This window comes from Alexandromys fortis, unplaced genomic scaffold (assembly GCF_014885135.2).
Source record: "Alexandromys fortis isolate MF-2015 unplaced genomic scaffold, M_Fortis_MF-2015_v1.1 scaffold_22, whole genome shotgun sequence".
NCBI classification, from domain to species: domain Eukaryota; kingdom Metazoa; phylum Chordata; class Mammalia; order Rodentia; family Cricetidae; genus Alexandromys; species Alexandromys fortis.
Genome location: NW_026067900.1, coordinates 11,279,959 through 11,299,988, shown reverse-complemented (window position 1 = coordinate 11,299,988; position 20,030 = coordinate 11,279,959). Strand labels below are relative to the sequence as shown.

Here is a 20,030-nt window from a genome sequence, read left to right as displayed (position 1 = left end):
CACTCGAAGCACATCCCTGGTGTTCCCCAGCATGGGTCCAATGAAGCCTGCTCCAAACGGTTTCCTAAAGTTAGTACCAAAAAGTAAGTGTTAGCCAGGGGGAAAGAAAGGGCGACGGTGGCAATCAACCATAAAAAAAAACCACACCTAGCATGTGTGGGGACATCTCGTCTCACATAGTAACTAAGAATATACTTAAAAATCACGAGTATTTTTCCAAAAAAAAAAATGGTTACTCTAGTTAGAAAAGGCAAGACAGAGCCAGCATTGAAAATCTTACAACAAAAATAACAAGCTATGTCCTGAACCTCAAACAACGTGAGACGGTAAGTCCAAAGCATTAATGTCTAACTCCCAACAAGGAGCACTAGGGTTTCCTTTATTTCCTGACTAAATCACAACTCAACACCAAACACAATAGGTGGAGAAGGAAGGGGCAGGAAGGACGTGAATTGTGCCTTTTGTGTTAATGGTACATGCGTGGGCTTGTGGACGCCAGAGATATCATTATTCCTCAGGTGCCCTCCTTTGGGGGTGGGGGGCACAACAGGGTCTCTCATTGGTCTGTAACTTTCCAAGGTGTCAAGGCTGCATGGTCAGGAGCTCCAGGGACCTGCCAACCAATGTCTCCCCAGTGCTATGAGTAAAAATGGGTGCCATCACTCCCTTCCCCACTCGCACCCTGAGTCATGGGTTCTGAGGATTATAACTCAGTTCCTCAGGCTTGCAAGGGGAAGCCATCTCCCTAACCAGGAACTTAAATCTCTAAAAAACTCACCAAATAGGACTGTTTTAAAGCCAGGGCCCACACAATGCTTAAAATAGACAGCTATAAGTCAACTAAAAAGGTCCCCGTGGGGAAAACATGCCAATGGGAACCACAAGCTTGGTGACAGTAACATTTATGGTTGCAATCAGGGACTGGGAGAGAGGGTCCTATCACAGAAACTCAACATGTGGTCAGATGTGTTTCCTTAACAGTTTGCTTCACTAGGCTGAACTCTCTGCAAGAATAAGGATTCAAGCTCTAGAAGTCAAAACCAGCCAGCAGCAATCTGCTTCCACTACTGCAATTTGACCACCAGTTGCAATGCCTTCCTAAGACCTAAAAGAGCTCAATTTTCCTTCTTCGCGGTCAAAGAAAGGGTTTATTCTTGGCAAAAAAATGAAACTAAGAAGTGTTCACTTTTTTTCCTTTCATTTTTAAAGGAAGAGAGAGATTAATGCTCAGAGCTAATCTCTCATGCTTGGTGGTATGTGAAGATGAGGGACCATGCAGTCAGTTCAACACACCAATGCCCTAACACGCGTGCCTTCTCACACTTTAACACTCGTTAGCACGCACGTGTGTGCTTTACTCAGCCCTGCATGCTGAGTCTGTGTCTTTATAGTCTGTCACATGTGCTATAATGTGGGGTAAGGCAGACTGTTACCTCTCCACATTCATCCCGACCCTCCATCCCTGCCCACGCCTGCCCACCCGTCCTAACATGTTGATAAGACTCTTATTTCTTAAGCACAGCACTCAATGTACTCCTTCTAGTTAAAAAAAAAAAGAAAGAAAGAAAGAAACCTTGTAACATTCTGTTACTGACTATCACAGGAGAAAAAGCAGGATCCAGCAGAAGAAACATCTAGGCTGCATGAGTTGTGACCTTGAACAAGAACTGAGCATCTTTCTTTTTTCTAAAAAAAAAAAAGTTTATGTGCACTGGTGTTTTGTTTGCATGAGGGTGTCCAGTACCCTGAAACTGGAGTTACAGACAATTGTGAGCTGCAAGTGGGTACTGGGAATTGAACCCAGGTCCTCTGAAAGAACAGTCAGCGCTCTTAATCACTGAGCTATCTCACTAGTCCCAAGCATCTTATTACTAAGTGAGAATGCTCTGGTATCAAGTAATAAGGCCTGAGGGCTGCTCTCAAGAAGTGATCTAACAGTCTGACATAACTCAATAACTAATTTATTTATTATTAAAGCAAGACTAACGTTATACTGCTGTGTCTCTAGCAGCAGCTTCGATCACCTGCACTTCCTTCTTGCCCAATGACCTCACACTTGTTCATGCTCCAAACTTCCTCGAACTCATTTTTGACACACTGGTGTGAATGCGAGCACTCCCGAAAGGTAGCCGGTTAGGTGAGGAAAGAGCTGGGATGGACACCAGGTTATCAGATTCTTCTCAGTTATTGCTTAAACTGGCCAAGGCTTAAGTAAGCACCTCAGCGGGGAATCATGACAGTTGCTGGTAGTCATCTTGCAAAATGAGCCCAGGGACAGAACCTGTCTCAGAGGACTAGTGAAGTGGGACAAAGGTCTTGCTTTCAAGGCCTTCACAGGCGTGTAAGGTTGCCCTTATCTAAACTGGGCTTTGCTTCCTGCACCAAAAGCATCCTGACCAATTCAGCATCGCTAGAAACTGCAGTAACTGACAGACAGTTGTGCCGTGAAGCACACAGACGCATGCCCCAGAAATCTACCTCTGACTGACTCCCTCTTGGTGCAGCGTATAAAATAAGTGTGTACAAAAAGGCTCAAAGTGTAAGCCAAATCAAGGAGCGCTTTGGAAACAGGAACTGCCTGACTCATCTTTGGATCCAAACACATCATCCATGCACACATAATACAAACCAGCTAATGAAAGTCAGCAAGGTGATAATAAAACATGGACTAGGGAGATAGCTCGGTTGGTAGAATACTTGCCTAGCATGCTGAAGCCCTGGGTTCCATGCTGTGCACAGAACCAAACAGATGTGTTAGCCTACGCCTACTACCCCAGCACTCAAGAAACAGAGGCAGGAAGACCAGAAGGTGAAGGCTACCCTCAGAAACCTATAAGCTGAGGCCAGCCTGGACTACATGAGACCCTGTCTTAGAACAAATGGACTAAGTATAGGAAAAATAAAGGAACAAAAACAGCACATTGTTAATCCTGGATAGTTTAAGAGTTTTAAGGTTAACAAATAGCACAAATTACATAAATGGCCTATAGCTGATTAGACAAACAACCCAAAAGCACAAGGACATAGCAAGGAGGGGGAATGCCGCTTGAGATAGACAGAGCTGTATGAATTTAGAAAAGTCAGCATCGCTAGGCTTTAACTTCAGATTTTTAGACAAACGAACAAAAAGATGGGTGATAAGACTCCCCCAGGGGACCCAGGTATGTGGAAAGAAATACTTGGCAAATCCATTCTCTTACCATTAGTCCATAAAACAGGGTTGATGGAGTAGCTCAGAGGCAAAGTTTGCTGAGCACGTGTGAAATTCTGGGTTCAATTCCCAGCATCAAGTAAGGCAGGGAAAGAGGCAAGGAGGAAGGGCAGACGAGTGAACTGTCCCGGAAAGGGGATGCATGCAGTGGGAAAGACAGACAACCATAGGGAAGTGGCCTATGGTTATCATGTGTTGGCAGGCCAAAGCAGAATCACACATGTACGAGAAAGGCTAGTGAATGGCAGAGAAAGGCAAGACATGTGCTCTACAGTTCCTGGAAGACAAGGGAAGCAATTTTGCCTTGATTTGTGTATAAACTTCACGTTGGAAATAAAACACAAGGGTGCATTCTCAACCTCTAAAAGCACAAGCAGTAATTATGGCTAAAGCAGAGGAGGAAGTACTGGGGGGAAAGGCTTCTGCAAACAACAGACATCCAAGGGCTAAGGTCCACGCCAAGAGAAACACTGTTAATCCCAGGAAAGTAAAAGGAAACATTTATCAAACCACTAGCAGACCCCAAGTTTGGTTCTTTCATTTATACTCTCTTGAAACCACCTAATAAATTAGCAACATGGAACCCGGTTTACTGACAAGAAAACTAAGCCAAGCAAGTGCAGTGTTTGAACTTACTAGATACCTATTTTGAAAAAAAAAATCTGACAACCATGCTTCCTTCGTTTTTCTTTCAAGTTTTTCCTACATCCTGTGAAAGTGTCTAACATTCCACCTTTTGTCTTCAGTTTGAAAGTTAAAGATGAAGAGAAAATGCAAAATGAGATGGCGTGTAGAAAACGTTCCCAGCAGGGATGTTATCATCGGGAGAAAACCTCCAAAGGGAAAAGGGCAGCATTTCTTTCAAGGTCGCAGGCAAGCACCTGGGCTGACTAGATAACGATCCACCAGTGCCCAACTGTAGACGGAAATCTCAGGTCTGCCTTCGCCTGATGCAAAACCAGCTGCAGCTAAAGATTCTGACCCAAATGCTGTGGCCTGAGTCTTGCATGCAACAAAAGTACAAACCAACAGGTTGGAACTGCCAAGCGGTTAGAGGAACCAATTACAAAACCAACAGGCAGCATTGGCCCTCCCGTACAACAGTATGAAGCACTTCCTGCCACCGGCCCTGACATTAAAAAAACAGAAAGAGATGGAGCTGGGGAGAGGCTGCCTGCTCCCCACAATTTCTTATCAGACACCTCTCGGGTGTCCAGCTAATGAGTCACACATTGCGTTCTTTCACTCGCCCCCTCCCCTTATGAAAATTCGGCCAATACATCCTTCAAATTTGCAATCAAGGAGCCTAGAGATGAGCATAACTCATAATCTTGAGCAGGGACGCTACCAAGTTCAAAGGCGCTGAAGGGCTTCAAGATCATTAAAAGGGAGCAACTCTCCATCTGGGCGTTACTATCTTCACCCCAAAGATAGGGAAGGGGAAGCCTTGCTGGCAAGGAACAATTAAGGACACTTTCCCTAAAACTCCGAGAAGTGCTCTCTATGGATCTGCAGACTCCAGGCCGCTGCCTGCAGCTGCAGCGCCTGGATCCCCACCCTCGCGGGGCAAGCGGGACTGCTAATACCAGGCAGAGTGGTCTCGGGCTAGTGAGCGTCCCTGGCAGCGGCAAAGGGAGTGGGGGGAGCAGGGAAAGGCCAGCGCGCGGCCCCGACGCCCAGTGCCGCCCGGACTCGCGCGGGCTCCTGTGCTGCTGCCTGGAGAAAGCTCTGCGGAAGATCCTAGCGCGCCGCCATCCCTCCCTGTGATCTCCGCGCCTGTCAGAGCGCCAAAGTGGCTGCCACCCACGAACAGGTGCGAGAGCATCCCGGCAGAGCCCCACTCGGCCCCGGTGCCTACCGTCCCCACCACCACCACCCCACCCCGCCTGCCTGCCCAGCTCGGACCTCACGGCGCCAGCAGCCCGGCCGCGCCCCGGTGCCACGGCACCCACCAAGTTCCTGGAGGTGGCTCACTTCTCGGTCTGAGCGGCGGCTGGCAGCACCAGGCGATAGCAGGACCGTTCGAGCAGGAGGATGTGCAAGCGGACGCGGGAAGAGCAGCGAGCTGCAGCCGCGATGCAAGAGGAAGGCGCCCGGCAGCTTCAACCCCGGCGTGGGCTGACCGTGACGTCACAATGGCGCGGCCAGCCAATCCGGGCCCGGAGGCTGGATCAAGCGCTATGATGTCATGCGTCCTTGGAGCCAATCCTGAAGAGGTAGAACTTTCGTGATTGTAAATTCCAGACTCCGAAGCGGTGAGCAGCGGAGGCCAGGGTTGGTCCCCCGTGGTTCACGTGTCTCAGGGCAGTTTTCTGGCTTCTTCCTAATAAGCCTGCGTGGGACGCAGAGTCTGCGCAATAGTCATAGTGAAGTTCTAGATGCTCAGGGTTCTTTCCAGCATCCGAGGGCAAGGCTGGCGCGGTGTTTTTTGGCAGGTGCCCACCTACCTAATGGACTACCTAACGGGCCACGATTCTGAAAGGGACCCAGTTCACGATTTGGGGTTGCGGTTAAACAAGATGAAAAAGAAGAAAAAAAATCACTCGGAGCTTTGTAACGGTAATTCTTGGATAGATTGATCACACGTTATTGGGAAATTATGTTAGTCTTGTAATAGAAAAGTTGGTAATGTCTTTCAGCCGGGCAATTTAAACACTTAAAATGGACTCAGGCACAAAAGCAGAAGTCTTTCTGGTTTTCGCTGCTGTTTGATAATGCAGGGCCTTCGTCCAAGTATCATACAGCTCCCGTTTCAAGCACTAGAAATTTAATGTGTGTGTGCATGTGTGTGTGTGTGTGTGTGCTTTAGTGCAGGGGCCCACACCCATTGGCATAACACATCCAACCGTTCAATGTAGGCACTTTCTTTTAGAGGGTAATGTTTATCATGTACCAACAATGTTCCAGGACCCAAATCTTTGTGATAGGCATACAGATAACCAAACTGTATATACATTAGATAATTTAAGCATATACAAATTGTGGTAACAGTTAGTTGCCATTCGCTTCTACAGAGACTAGGGACTGCCTTCCCTGCAGCTGTACGGAGTGTTAACCTAGCCATAAAGTGGGTGTCTACATGCACGAAGCTTTGCTATGCAAGTGGCATGGGAAGACAGACTTTGATGGCACAGGAGTAAATCTCCTCGACTAGCCGGAGAGCTGACTAACTTCTCTGTCCCTGCATCTTCTGTCCCTTTGGGGTTTTAAGTTTTCAAATTGAAATTAAAGTTCCATCTCAAATTTTACACCATGCTCAAATGTTTGTATCGTCTCCACCAATAAAATGTTGTAAGCCCACATAGCGAAATAATTACTAACAAACAAGAAGGAAATGCTTCTGTCTTAGAGTGTCTATCGCTGTGAAGAGACACCATGGCCATGCAACTCTTATTGAATTGGGGTGACTTGCTTACAGTCTCAGAGGTTCAGTCCATTATTATCATGGTGGGACATGGTGGCCTGCAGGCACATGTGGTGCTGAGTCCTGCTTCTTGCAGGCAATAGGAAATGGTCTGTGACACCGAGTAAAGCTTGAACGTGAGACCTCAAAGCGGGCCCCCACAGCGACACACTTCCTCCAACAAGGGCACACTGACTTCAACAAAGCCACACCTCCTAATAGTGCCACTCCCTTTGGGGGGCCATTTTTTTTTCAAACCACCACCACATCAAACACTGAATAATGCTTTCTTACTTTAAAATAAAAATGAAGGGGGGCTGGAGAGATGGCTCAGAGGTTAAGAGCACTGGCTGCTCTTCCAGAGGTCCCTGAGTTCAATTCCCAGCAACCACATGGTGGCTCACAGCCATCTGTAATAACATCTGGTGCTCTCTTCTGGCATGCAGGAATACATGCAGGTAGAACACTGTATACATAATAAATAAATAAATAAATTAATTTTTAAGAAGATTCTGTCTTTTAAAAAAGTAAAATAAAATAAAAAAATAAAAATGAAGTTGCTTTTTTTCCCTCATTTAAAGGCTGTCTCTGCACACGCAGTTAGCCCATGTCCGTTGTATCTCGCAGCTGTACAGTCTCAGTCTCTCGGGACACGTTAAAGACCACCACTTGAGATTACTGAAACTGCTACTGTTTCATTAGGAGATATTTGCATGACATAATGAAACCTATCTTTAAAATGTTAGTCTCTGGACGTTTCAGAGTTAACTAGAATCTAGGATGGCTGGTGTTTAAACTAAGAACGACACCGGTCTGTCTATCGAGCTTGCTCTTGCTCCCCTTCCCTTCCCTGCTTCTCCTCTCGTCTTCTCCTGTCTTCTCTCTGTTTTCCAGTTCTGTTTAGCACTATCTACCAACTTCATCTCAACAGAGAATTAAAACCCACATCCTAACAACAGCCTTTGGGCCTTAATTATTTAGCATGTTGCTATTTCTCCGTCCTTCTAAAATTATCTGTCTTCTGTAGGGAGCCGAGAAAACCTTGAGTGTATGTATAAGGACTGGATGACGCCCCGAGTAAACGTGCACTTTTGACAAGGACTGATGCCTCAAACCCAAGGGAACTGGCAAAGCCTTCGTCTGGGTGAGGCTCAGAGGCATAACAAAAGCCTTTCTCTGGTCCAAGTGTGCATGCATAAGAATGATCAACTGGGTGTACACAAAAATTAGCAACTGCAGCTTCCTCCTCCCGGGTGACTGCAGGGCCTTCAGAGACCTCCCCTCAGACCAGCGAGCCTCTCTTTCTGGCTATCATAAACAGAGCAAGGAAGGTTCCAGGTTATTAATAGTTGGTGCGGGTCCATCAAAGTGACGTGTTCCGCCTGATGCCAGCTTTTCTGTACGCGTGTCTGCCCATTCTTCATTCCTTCATCACACCAGTCAGGTTTCCATGATGGACACCATGGCCTTTCCCAGAGGGTAACCTCCTTCTTATTCTTTGAACTTAGCAAGCTCTAGACCGCCACAAGATTCTTGCTCTTGTTGTTTCTCTAAGCCTGCAAGGATTTAACCTAGAAATCTCCACGGCTTTCGACTTTGTTTCATTTTGATCTTTGCATCAACACCACCTCCTCAGGAAGGAAGAGACATTTTTATCTGTCACTCCACACTGCCTTCTTCTTTGCCTCCCGTTTTCTGGAACCTTTTGTCTCTCCTCGGTTTTTCTCCTTAGCACTCATCGCTATTAGACACACCACGTTTGCTTTTTAATATTTATTATGCTCTCCTCTAATAAGCTTATTGAAAGCACAGATGCTGCTCTTTTTCTAACTGTATCCCAGGACTCAGAATAATACAGTTAGGGTGATGGCAAGATTAATAGAGAGATGGCTCAGCACTTAACACTTGCTGCCCTTGCAGAGGACCTGAACGTAAATGGCAGCAATCACATCAGGCAGCTCACAAACACCTGTATTTCCAGTCTCAAGGGATCTGATACTCTCCTCATACACACACACACACGAAGCACACGTAAACTCACGTGAGCACACAAGCACATATACCACACACACTATACATACATATATATACATATATATATATATAATGATTCTAATTGGTCTTAATAGTGAAAATGTGGAGTCAGATATTACAGGGTCAAAGCTGAAAGATCAGAGAAGCAGAGCAGCCAGCCACAAGTTCTTACCTCTACAAAATCCTCAGGCTGAATGGGGTATCCTTTCTCTACAAGTTCTCAGACTGAATGCTTTGAGATCCTGTCTCTTCCTGCCTTATATTCATCTCTCCACTCAGCCATATTATCACTTCCTGTGTTGGATTAAAGACATGTGACTCCCAAGTACTGGGATAAAAGTTGTGAGCTACCTCCTGGCTTTGTTCTCTTTCAGAGTGGATCAATCTAAGGTAGCCCAGAGTGACCTTGAACTCCTAGAGATCTGTCTGCCTCTGTTTCCCAAGTGCTGGGAGTAAAGGTATGTGCCACCACTGTCTGGCCTCTATGGCTAACTAGTGGCTCGCTCCACACTCTGATCCTCATGCAAGCTTTATTTGTTATAGCACAAACAAAATATCACCATATATACACATATAAGTAAAAATATCTTTTAAAAATGTTTTGTATTAATTTGGATATCAAACCCTTTTCCATGAGATAGAAACTATTATATTTATTGCAACAATTAGCCAAATTTTGGGGGCTGGAGAACTAGTTCTGCAGTTGTGGTGGTCTGAAAGAAAATGGCCCCCAAAGAGAGTGGTACTTTTAGGAGACATAGCCTTGTTGGAATAGGTGTGGTCTTGTTAGAGGGAAGTATGTCTCTGTGGAGGCGGCTTTGAGGTCTCATATATGCTCAAGCCATGCCCAGTGAAACAGACCACTTCCTGTTGTCTGCAAGTCAAGATGATAACGGACTAACCCTCTGAAACTGTAAGCCACCCCAGTGAAATGGTTTTCCTTCTTAAGAGTTGCTGTGGTCATGGTGTCTCTTTATGGCAATAGAAACATTAACTAAGACAGAACTTAAAGGACCCACATGGTAGTTCACACCTATCTGTAAGTCCAGTTCCAGGAGACTGAACCTTTCTTCTGGCCTCTGCAGACACCAGGCATGCACACGGTACATATACATACATGCGGACAAAACACCCATACACATATTTTTACATTAAAATAAAAATAAATTAAAAACTGGTAAAAATAAATAAATAAAAACTGGTACCATTTTTTCTTTTATTACTGAGATATTTCTAAGACCCTTTCCCAGTACAGTTTGATTGCATTCATTTTTTAAAAATTATTCTGTTTTATGAGTGTGTTTGTTCACATATATGCCTGTGTACCACATGTGTGCCTGGTGCCCCAAGAGGCCAGAAGAGGGCATTGGATACCCTGTGGACAGTTCAGAGCCACCATGTAGGTGCTTGGGATTGAATGCCAGCGCATGGCAAGAACAAATATTTAATCTTAGCCGCCGAGCCATCTCTCCAGCCCCAATTCTATTCTGTCGTCAACATAATGGTGAGAAAAATCAAGCCATACAAGACTCAAGTGGCATACCACATGGCCGTAAAGCCAGTTGGCTTGAGTTGGCCACACTCAGCTTTGCCACACTCAGCTTTCAACTTCTTCACATGCTTAAGTTGTATACTTGGCTGAATTTTGTGGTTTATAAAGCAAACGTTAATAAAGTTGTGACCGAAATGAAAAGAAAGCTTTCAGCCAGGAAAAATTATTATTGCGTCTTTTGCTTTGCTGGATATCAAGATAAATTTTAGAACTAATTTATTTAATTCAATCAGAGAGCTAAAGATTAGATAAAAGCAGATGATAAGCTCACTGTTAGCCAAATATTAGCTGAGTCAACTGGCAGAGCCTAGTGCTGTGGCTTCTGCTGTCAGAGAACACACCCTAGCTAAGTGGCATGTTCTCAAAGTGGTTTCTAGGCAGCCAGGGCTGGCGACATTTACTCAATATTCTTTGCCCTGGGTCTAACATTTATATAGACAAATCCTCTAAAATTTAGCCTTATCAGATGTAGTCATTCTAGGTTGTGGGCTATTTTAGTTTAATCTGACAAAGGGTTTGATTAAAAGCCGTGCTTTTGTGCATCTGTACGATTAGGTGTTCCCTTCATGTCGGAATATGGTAGCGCCATTTCTTCCCACAGTCTCAAGTTCACTTTTTACGACTCAAGACTCAAGTGAAACTTTGCAAGTTTGTGCAGCAGCTTGATTTTTTTAATGAGTTTTTTTTTAAGTTTTTTATGTATAGGTGTTTTACTTACGTATATATGTGTACCGTGTGCATACCTGCTGCCCTCGGAGTTCGGAAAAGGGCATGAGATCCCCCTGGAGTGTGAGACGGTTTTGAGCCACCACCATGAGGTACTGGGGACCAACACCCTCCAAGGGCAACAAGTGCTATTAACCGCTGAACCATCTCTTCAGCACCAGCTTGATCGTTTTTTGAAAATGACTGCTTGCCATTGCATAGCCAGTTGTTCTCTTATGTCAAGGTGCGGTGTTGTCTTCTAATCTAAATGATTCCATAGCATGCTGCCCTTCGCCAGGTTATTTCAACAAATACAGAAGCTGTTGAAAAGATTCAGTCTGAGCATAAATTTGGGGCATTCTTAAACTGTTTAAAACTACGAAATACAGAATACAATGTTATTACCATGCCTCTTAGTGATATATAAGACTGACTTCCATAGTTTTAATGTGCATATATTTAATCTTTTCATTTTTATTTTCCTCTCTCCCTCGGCTTTGCTTCACAGAATGTAAACCAGAACAAAACGCTTTTCGAGACAGGGTTTCTCTATGGTTTTGGAGCCTGTCCTGGAACTAGCTCTTGTAGACCAGGCTGGTCTCGAACTCACAGAGATCTGCCTGCCTCTGCGAGTGCTGGGATTAAAGGCGTGCACCACCACCGCCCGGCTAACAAAACGTTTCTTTTTCACCTTTTCCCGTGACTAGCACACTCTGTCCTGATCTGTATCACTTTATTTTTTCTAGTATCTCTTTTCCTCAAGGCAAGGGCAGAAACTTGTAGTAGGGTATGGTGCCAGATACATAAAAAGCAAAAAAGAAACGGATGTTTACTGAAGTAGACTGGTGAAAGACTGTTTATTTTAAACACACACACACAACAACAACATTCCAAGAAGACCATTTACTTCATGATTATGATAGCAAAATAGATTCAGTCGACCGTTTCAAGATACAGTAAGGCTTTGGTAGTCTCAAATTCATGCTATGAATGTTTGTTTATTTGCTTGTTGCTCTCTTCATTTATTACTGTGGATGGAGGCATTGCCAGTAACTATGGTAACACAAAAATCGACCGCAAACATCCTATGGGGTGCTGTGTTTTCGTTTCACTAAGACAGTTTATCAGTCAGCCAGTTCGCCAGTAAGCACTAAGGGCCTGAACACCCAGAAAGCTGTGTTGTGGCTAAATATTCAAGAAAGCCTTCCAAAGAGCGAAATGAGGCGTGCCCACTCTGGGTGTGTGGGATAAGCATAAAAAGAATCGATTTTCATCGAACATTCACAAATGTGCGTTTTAAGAACTACCCTCTGCATCCAGCCAGAAACCTAGACAGCAGTAAACATCACGTACACATTTACTGTCTTTGGGGAAAATGCTATACTCTAGGAACTAAGATAATAAACATTACCTTATGAAACTGTGGTGCACTTTCAGCAAATAAAAAAGTGCCTTGAGAATTGAGATGTTGAGAGAAGGAGGAAAGAACACCGCAAAAGCCCGGCTATTTTAAAAGCATGTGTGTACTCTTGTCTTCTCCTTTCCTACCCCATCATACCCCTACCCATTGCTCAACCAGGCCGGCATTACCCTCCCCAAAACCAATCTCTTCTCTAGTTCGCTTCCTTTCCAGCACTTCTCACACTCTGTAATGATGCTGCTTATTGATTTTCACCCTCTACATTTTACCTCGGCAGTGGCTTCCTTTACTGAGGTCTGCATGGCGAAAATAGTGCGCATCTGGTATGCTCAACTGGCTGAACCCAACCTATTGTGTTCAACAGGGTCCACACAGCAAGCTCCAGGCTGGGCCAGCCCAGGCTCAGGAGCGAGACTCAGCGAGGCCCGGCTCAGGCTCCAAGGTGCTCGTGCGGGTGGGCGATCGGCGTCGGTCCAGGAGGGACTGTCGGGGCAGAAGGGTCTCTGTCCGAGAGACGCATCACCCCCCACCCCCGCAGCACCCCGGACCACCCCACGGCCTCACTTCCGGCCCGCAGCGGGGAGGCGGAACGCGGACGGACGCGAGGGAGGAGCGGGGTCACCCCATTCACCGGCGACGGCGTCCGCCAATCACGGCGCCGTTCGGGGCAGCCTGTGCAGAGGGGCGGGCCCGCAGGGTAACTCCCGGGCACTGGCCTCCGCGGCCGCGCGCTGACCCTCCAGATCTGGCGGGACAGGCGACCAGGCGGGGCACGGAAGGCGCGAGCCTTGGGGAAGCGCGGGACGCGGGAGCCTGGGAGACGAGGCTGCGCGATCACGCACCTCGGACCGCAGCTCCGCGCCTGCCGGGTGAATCCGCGAGCTCCGGAGAATCCAGGCCTTTTAAAGCCAGGACAGGCTGTGGGCCTGGGTAGGAACCAGTAAAAAGCGGGTCTCCCTGAAGCTGAATTTCACTTGGCTTTTGTGAACTCAAAAAAAGAGAGACAGGGAAAAGCGCCCTCGGCATATTTTAAAGACCTTCTGAGATTATCTGCAATGAGATCTAACCGTTCTGGACAGGAAGAGGAAACAGTGACATTTTCTTTTGTCAACTAAGGGTCACTCCCTTCCTCCCCTCTCTCCGCGGGGAAACCTTAAAGGCACAGAAAACAGTTTGAACTACTGCTAAATGTTTTCACTCCTCAGTTAATCATCGCCAGTTTTAGATGTAGAAACAGGCTGAGCAATTTATCCTTGCCAATGCTGCAGCTGGAATTGAGTAATTGAGTGTGGGACCCCTTTCATGCCAGGTTTTGCAGATCCACGGGGGAGGCCATTCAGGAAAGCTTTTGGTGTATAAGTCAACAGGGTGCATGCATCTGGCCAAATGCAAGCAAGCACTTCTTCCTTGAATGGAAGATTGTGTTTAAGAGTTCTTTCAAGTACACAGTTAGTTCCCAAGCCAGAACTTTGAAGGGGCCAGGAAAGTTCAAGTCGTTTAATCACGGGGCCACACAGGAGGTTGATGATGCAATTTGTAATCTGTTTTAGTGAGAGTCACTATTGCTGTGATGGAACACCGTGACCAGAAGCAACTCTGAGAGGGTAGTGTTGGTTTCACTCACTGTTCCATACAACAATTCATCATCAAAGCAGCAAGGGCAGGAACTCCAGCAGGGCAGGAACCTGAAGGATAGGACCAGATGCCTTGGCCAAGGAGGAATGCTGGTACTGGCTTGCTTCACCGGGCTTGCTCAGCCTGCGTTCTTAGAGCCCACGGGTGGCCTCACCCACAATGCACTGGGCCCCCCCACATCAGTTATTAATTAAGAAAATGCCCTACAGTGGAGGCATTTCCTTAACTGAGGTTTGCTTCTCTCCCATGAATCTAGCTTGTGTCACTCTGACACAAACTAGCCGGCACGTCACACCAACCTGGCGTAAAATGATGTCCGGTTTTGGTAGGCTGGATGCTGGGGAGAGAATAGGGGGCAAGTCTTGTCCGTGGTCTTAAATCTCTGTGGCAGGATTACTTCTCGCCACTTTTGTAGGGGGAGAGGCTGCAGTCAGATTCTAAAGAGTCTGTTTTAGCGGATGATGCAGGTATGTGCCGCCTGCTCTATGCATGGTCACACAGTGAAGGAAGCTTCTCCTAGACAGGAAAAGCTTGCCGTTGGAGTAAGGTCTGTCCGTGGGTCAGGTATGTGTATAATTAGTAAAGGAAGACAGCCATGACGTAACCATTGTAAGTACAAAGCAGGAAGTAGGGGGACACAGGAAACCTTGACAGAGCAGCAGAGGTTAAAATTCAGGGGAAGAAAGGCCCTTGCCGGATTCAAGCTTTAAAAGACAGACCAGCCTTTTAAAGGAAATGCCACATAGGAGATGGAAGGATCACAGTAAGTCCCCAAGCCAGCCTGGGCTACACAGTGAGTTTCAGGCTATCCACAGGGATAAAGTGAGACCCTGTTTTAGTAAATAAATAGAAAGTAAAAATAAATAAAGCGTTAACCCCAAGTCTTTAAAATATAATATATAATATTTATATTAATTCTTTATGTATTTTGACCATATTCACCTCCCACTCATCCCCTAACTTCTCCGGAACTCGTGCCATCCCCATACCCACTTACAACCCCGCCCAACTTCACATCCTTGTTTTTTGTTTTCAACTTTTTAAATAGTCCACTGAGTTCAGTTTATGCTGCCCATGTATTTTTGAATGTGGGCACATGGTTGACCTACAGAGAGGGGGGGACACACCCTTAAAGAAATCGGACTCCTTCTCCCCTGTAATCCATCAAAAGTCAATGGCTACTCCGTTCTAGGTGGGGGCCAGAATGCCGGCTGTCTTTCTTGACTGTCTGCAGACAGACACCACAGCCGCTGTTAAGTTCATGAGAGCAGTGGGCCCGTGATGTTCAGGAGATATTGTCTGTTCCAGACGTGCGCCCCCCCCCCCTGGCTCATAAGGTCTTTCTGCTTCTTCTTCCAAGATGGTCTCTGGGCCTTGGGAGGAGAGTTGGGATACAGATGTCACATTTGTGGTTAAGCAGTTCATAAACATGTCTTCTCTACACTTTAACCATGTGTGCGTTTCTACTACACACAGAAACTTCTCTGATGAGATCTGAGAGATGTACTAATCGAGTCATAAAAAGATATGGATTTAGATAGCAGTTTTACATCCATTTAGCAAAATAACAGAAGTAGGTTCACCACCCCTCCCCCCCAAGTTCTTGGGTTCCCCAGCCATGGGTTCTTAGCCAGGCTTACATCATGAGACTCGAGTTTCCCTGTATGGAGTGGCCTTGAATCCCACCAGAGTGTGGCAGGACACTCCCACATTTGTGCCACTGTCGCCCTCGTGAGCACACCCTGCCACACCAGTCATTATTGCAACTCATGGTGTTCACAGTTGGATAAGACTGTTGATGACACCCGCAGCCCCACCCCACCTCCACCCCGGCCCCAGCTCCCTACATAGCACTCACTGGTACTCCCAAGGCTCCCTGGTAGGAGGAAACTTCCCAATACCAACTCTATTTCTCCATGTCCTATGACCAAAGTGTGTGGTTTCTTCAGCAATAGAATCTTACCGTCGTGTTCGAGGGGACAAGCAAAAACAAGGGCAATAGCTTGTGTTATTTTAAGCATCTCTGAGACATCCCTAACCAACAACTCAAGGAAGGGGGATAACCTATACCCAGCGCTGGGATTTTTATTTGGTAACCTATGGCTTCCTGGAGGAGCATTATCCCCTGTGTAGGGTAACTCCAACTAAACAGGGAGCTTATAAATAGCAGCTTGAGTTTCTAGATAGCTTTCCCAAACATTCTTAGTGTTAGTTTCACTCTGCCCTGCCCTCCTAGCCCTCTCCCCACCTACCCCCCACCTTTAGGCCCCATTTCCCCTTCATTTCACCTATGTTCTGCTATCCTTCCTCCCTTAAGATCTCTGTCCCCCCTCCCCACCGGCGGCTCCTCTCTATTTTCCTGGAACAGGTACAAATACTACAGGTACTCCGAGCTAAACACACAAATCGAAAGATTTAACACTAAGACACATTTAAGAATGAGAACGCATTTTGTCCTTATGAATCTGGGTTACCTCACTCAGTATAATGTTTTCCAGTTTCATCTTACCCAGCACCTTTAATTTAAATCAGCTTTCATGCCATAAAGTATGTTTGGGACAATTTGTGAATGTGAATCTCCTTTTCTAACTATAAATCTTATGAAATGTAAATATAGAATAAAATTTCACACCTAAATTGAGTGGCACTGTGAATGTGCCAGATTTTGAGGCTTGATACAAAGCCCCCCCCTCCCGCCGAATTAATCTTTCAATTGTTCACATGTTGAAATGGAAATGCTTAGGTCTGTTAAGTAAAATACATTGTTAGAGTTCATTTCACGGTAGTAGAATTGAAAGCAAGGATGCAGATCCTCAGACGCCAACACTCATAACACTATTCTTTTCCTTTTTGAGGTTTAAAATGACTTTTAAACTTATTACTGTGTGTGTGTGTGTGTGTGTGTGTGTGTGTGAGAGAGAGAGAGAGAGAGAGAGAGAGAGAGAGAGAGAGAGAGAGAGAGAGAGAGAGAGAGAGAAGATACACGCATGCTACTGTGCATGTTTGGGGGTCAGAGCCGTTTTCCTCCTTCCATTGTCGACTCCGGGGATCGAACCCAAATCATCAGGCTTGCATGGCGAGCTCTATTTCCCAGTGAACCCATTTCACCAGTCCTCCTAGCAGTATTCTTAAACATAGCTCTAAATGTAGCACTCAATGTCCGTCAGCAAACAGGTAAATAAAATGCGGCGTAAGTAGCAAGTTTTACGTTGCGTACGTTTTACGGTAAGACATTTTGAAATCGATTCACGTATCTCGACTTAACTTTTCTACTAGAAAAATTTAAATTATAGGCATGGCTTCCTACCAGGGCTGGGAGAGCTCTTGCTAGAAATGCCATTTTGCCATCACTGAAGTGGTGGCCAGAGACCACATCATCAGGAAGATGTGTACTGGGAGTAGGCTTCAGAAAACCTGCCGCTCTGGCACCCAGAGAGACCTGGAGATCCGTTGGGAATGTAATCAAGACTCCAGAGGCATGCATTAATAAGAAGCTAACAAACCTCTGGGTCATAGGAATAAGGGATGCATATCAGGCCATATATAGTTGTTAAGGAACCAAGAAGATAACTTGTAAGACTCTATGGGTTGGCTAAAGAGATTCCAGTTGGCCCGAACATGGCAAACAAGGCCATTTTACCTTGCTAAACATTGTTTTTACCTTGCTAAAACCAGATTCCATTCCTAAAGTTAGCCACCAAGATTTAATCCTTTATTTGACCACTTCCTCCTCTTGAGGCTGACCATCAAGGTCTATCTACCAAAGTACAGAGATGCAGCAATCAAAAGCTCCCTTGTGGCTGCCCTAATTAACCTGTCAATCAGATTAAACACCTCCTTCCTAACATGGGTGCCCCTTTACCTTTGTAAGCTATCATTTGCCTAGGGGCCACGTCTGCCATCTCTATGAAGAGGCAGTCCATTGTCCCCCTCCAGACAGATACTGCTTCCCCATCTCCCCTGTTCCCTTTCGTTCCCCCTTCATCCTTTATCTCCAGTCTTACTCTCTTATTCCCTGCCCTCTGTCCCTCTGGGGCAAATAAATCTCTGTTTCCCTTACATTGGTTACCTGGGTACTTCTTGGCACTGAAGGACAAACACTACCGTCAATAGGGATGAGAATTAGCCATGATTTTAATAATTTATAAACCCACAAAATTAAAGTAAATTAAAACAATGCCCCTTCCTCATATTTCTCTTCGGCAGAACTAGGTCAGACCACTGATTACTCTGGGAGATTTTACGTAAATTCCTGCAGTGATGAGATTTGTCAAGTATGGGAGTGCCAGGAAGGTTGTTTAGGAAAGGAAAGGGGGAGAGAAGGGATAATAACGAGATAATCATGAACCCATGGATTTAGCATTTGGTAAAATACGGCAGGTGTAAAACAGTATATGGAAAATCCTGGAGGTGGGGAGCAGCATGGGGTGGAGTCCCTGGGGCATAACTGGGAACCTGCAAGGTAGATCGTTTGCGTAATGGGACTTGGCAGAACACCCAATGCGGTGTCCCTCATTTGTTGTGAGATCGGATGAATTGCTGTGTGTGAAAGGGCCTTCTAATCGAGGCTACACAGCCCAGATAGGGTGTCAGTGAGGTTAATCACGACATCGGATCTCTCCAGGACATTCACAGTGTGAGCCTGATGTTTTCGGCTGAGAAACTGTAGCTTCTGGCTTATTTTTTTTTTTTACCGGTGACGCATATTTTTTCCTTTATGTAAATATACTTGAAGAATTGATTATGCTGGCTAGCCAATATCTTAGTATGAAAACCCGTTCCTCCAAAATTGCACCATCAACCACTTTCAGGGCATTGTTGTCAGGGAATGATGACCTTCCAGCGGTCAGCACAGTTTGGGTTGCCAACAGCCAGAAGCCAAGAAAGCACTGGTGAGGATTCAGGAGTGCCCGTGTGTCAGAGGACAAAAAGCACAAAGACAAGGCTCGAGCGTAAAAGCTAAAGACAGACTCAGATGCTCACCTGAGTCTGGTGTTCGGGTATGAGATCAGGGATGTGGCAGGGTTTTCTTCAGCTTCAGACCACCCTGGGAACCCAGAACTGTTATAATACATACTAACCAGCCTCTGGATGGCTTAGCAAGCAACCCAGGCTACCCCATGAAGAATAGTCACTGGCCAAGGCTCTGATATCATTTCTACCATGGTCAAAATTACTTATGTTCCAGAATTAAAATTTCACTTACATTGGGTGAAAAGTTGCTCTGACCCTGGGAATACAGGAGCCAAAATTATACTTTGATAGAGAAAAGTCTCTGACTCAGTATATGAATTTAATATATCTCTCTTTATATCACACACACACACACATTACTGTTTTTTTTCCAGTCTGAACAAAATTTGAGAAATAGTAACATTTGAAAAGTTTGCACCAAATGAGGTTTTTCAAATTTCATATATCTGTCTACCTATCTATAGATCATGTTTGCTTTCATCTTTAGATCAGTTACATATAATATCATTCTTTTTACTGATCCCTATATGGCTTTAAACCATGTCTTAGTCTGACAGCTTTGATAGTTATCAAAATACATTTCCTGCACCAATCTACTACGGCACTACCACCAGCCTGGGTAAATAGCATCTAAATTCCTGCGTCTTATCCTTGGATGCTTGGATGGTACCTTTAGATGTGTGCATGTATGTGCAGACTGGTTCATTTGCATGTGTATGCACAAGCATGTGGAAGCCAGAAGAAAACCTTTGAGTATTGCTCTTCAGAAACTCTGCCCCTTTCCTTGAAACTTTAGCGTCTCTCACTGGCCTGGAACACTCCAGGTTGTCTGGGTTAGCTAGCTAGGGGGACCCAGGGTTCCTCCTGTCTTCACTCCACAGTGCTAGGATGACAATTTCACTTCACAATGGCTGGTTTTTAACATGTGCATTCTGGGGGTGGAACTCAGGTCCTCACATTTGCCAGACAGGCACTTTGCCACCCGAGCTCCCTCCCTAGCCCTTGACTGGCATCTTTGATGGAATTGTACTTGTACCTCTCTGAGCTCACGACTGCAGGAACTAGTTGCACTAGGCGTCCAGGGCACACCTGCGGC

The 20,030-nt window shown here is 45.7% G+C and overlaps 1 protein-coding gene across 3 annotated transcripts in view; it reads right to left on the bottom strand.

Moving 5' to 3' along the window:
* The window catches only part of Elovl5 (ELOVL fatty acid elongase 5), a 64,602-nt gene extending 55,761 nt beyond the window's left edge, over positions 1-8,841 (bottom strand). The window contains exon 1 of one of the 3 annotated variants that reach the window (XM_050124688.1): positions 8,821-8,841. The gene's annotated coding sequence lies outside the window, so the exon portion shown is untranslated. Of the gene's footprint in view, positions 1-5,116; positions 5,318-8,820 lie in introns of those variants that run through there. The other 2 variants (XM_050124670.1, XM_050124678.1) reach the window with 2 other exon arrangements.
* Between the last annotated feature and the right edge of the window lie 11,189 nt (positions 8,842-20,030).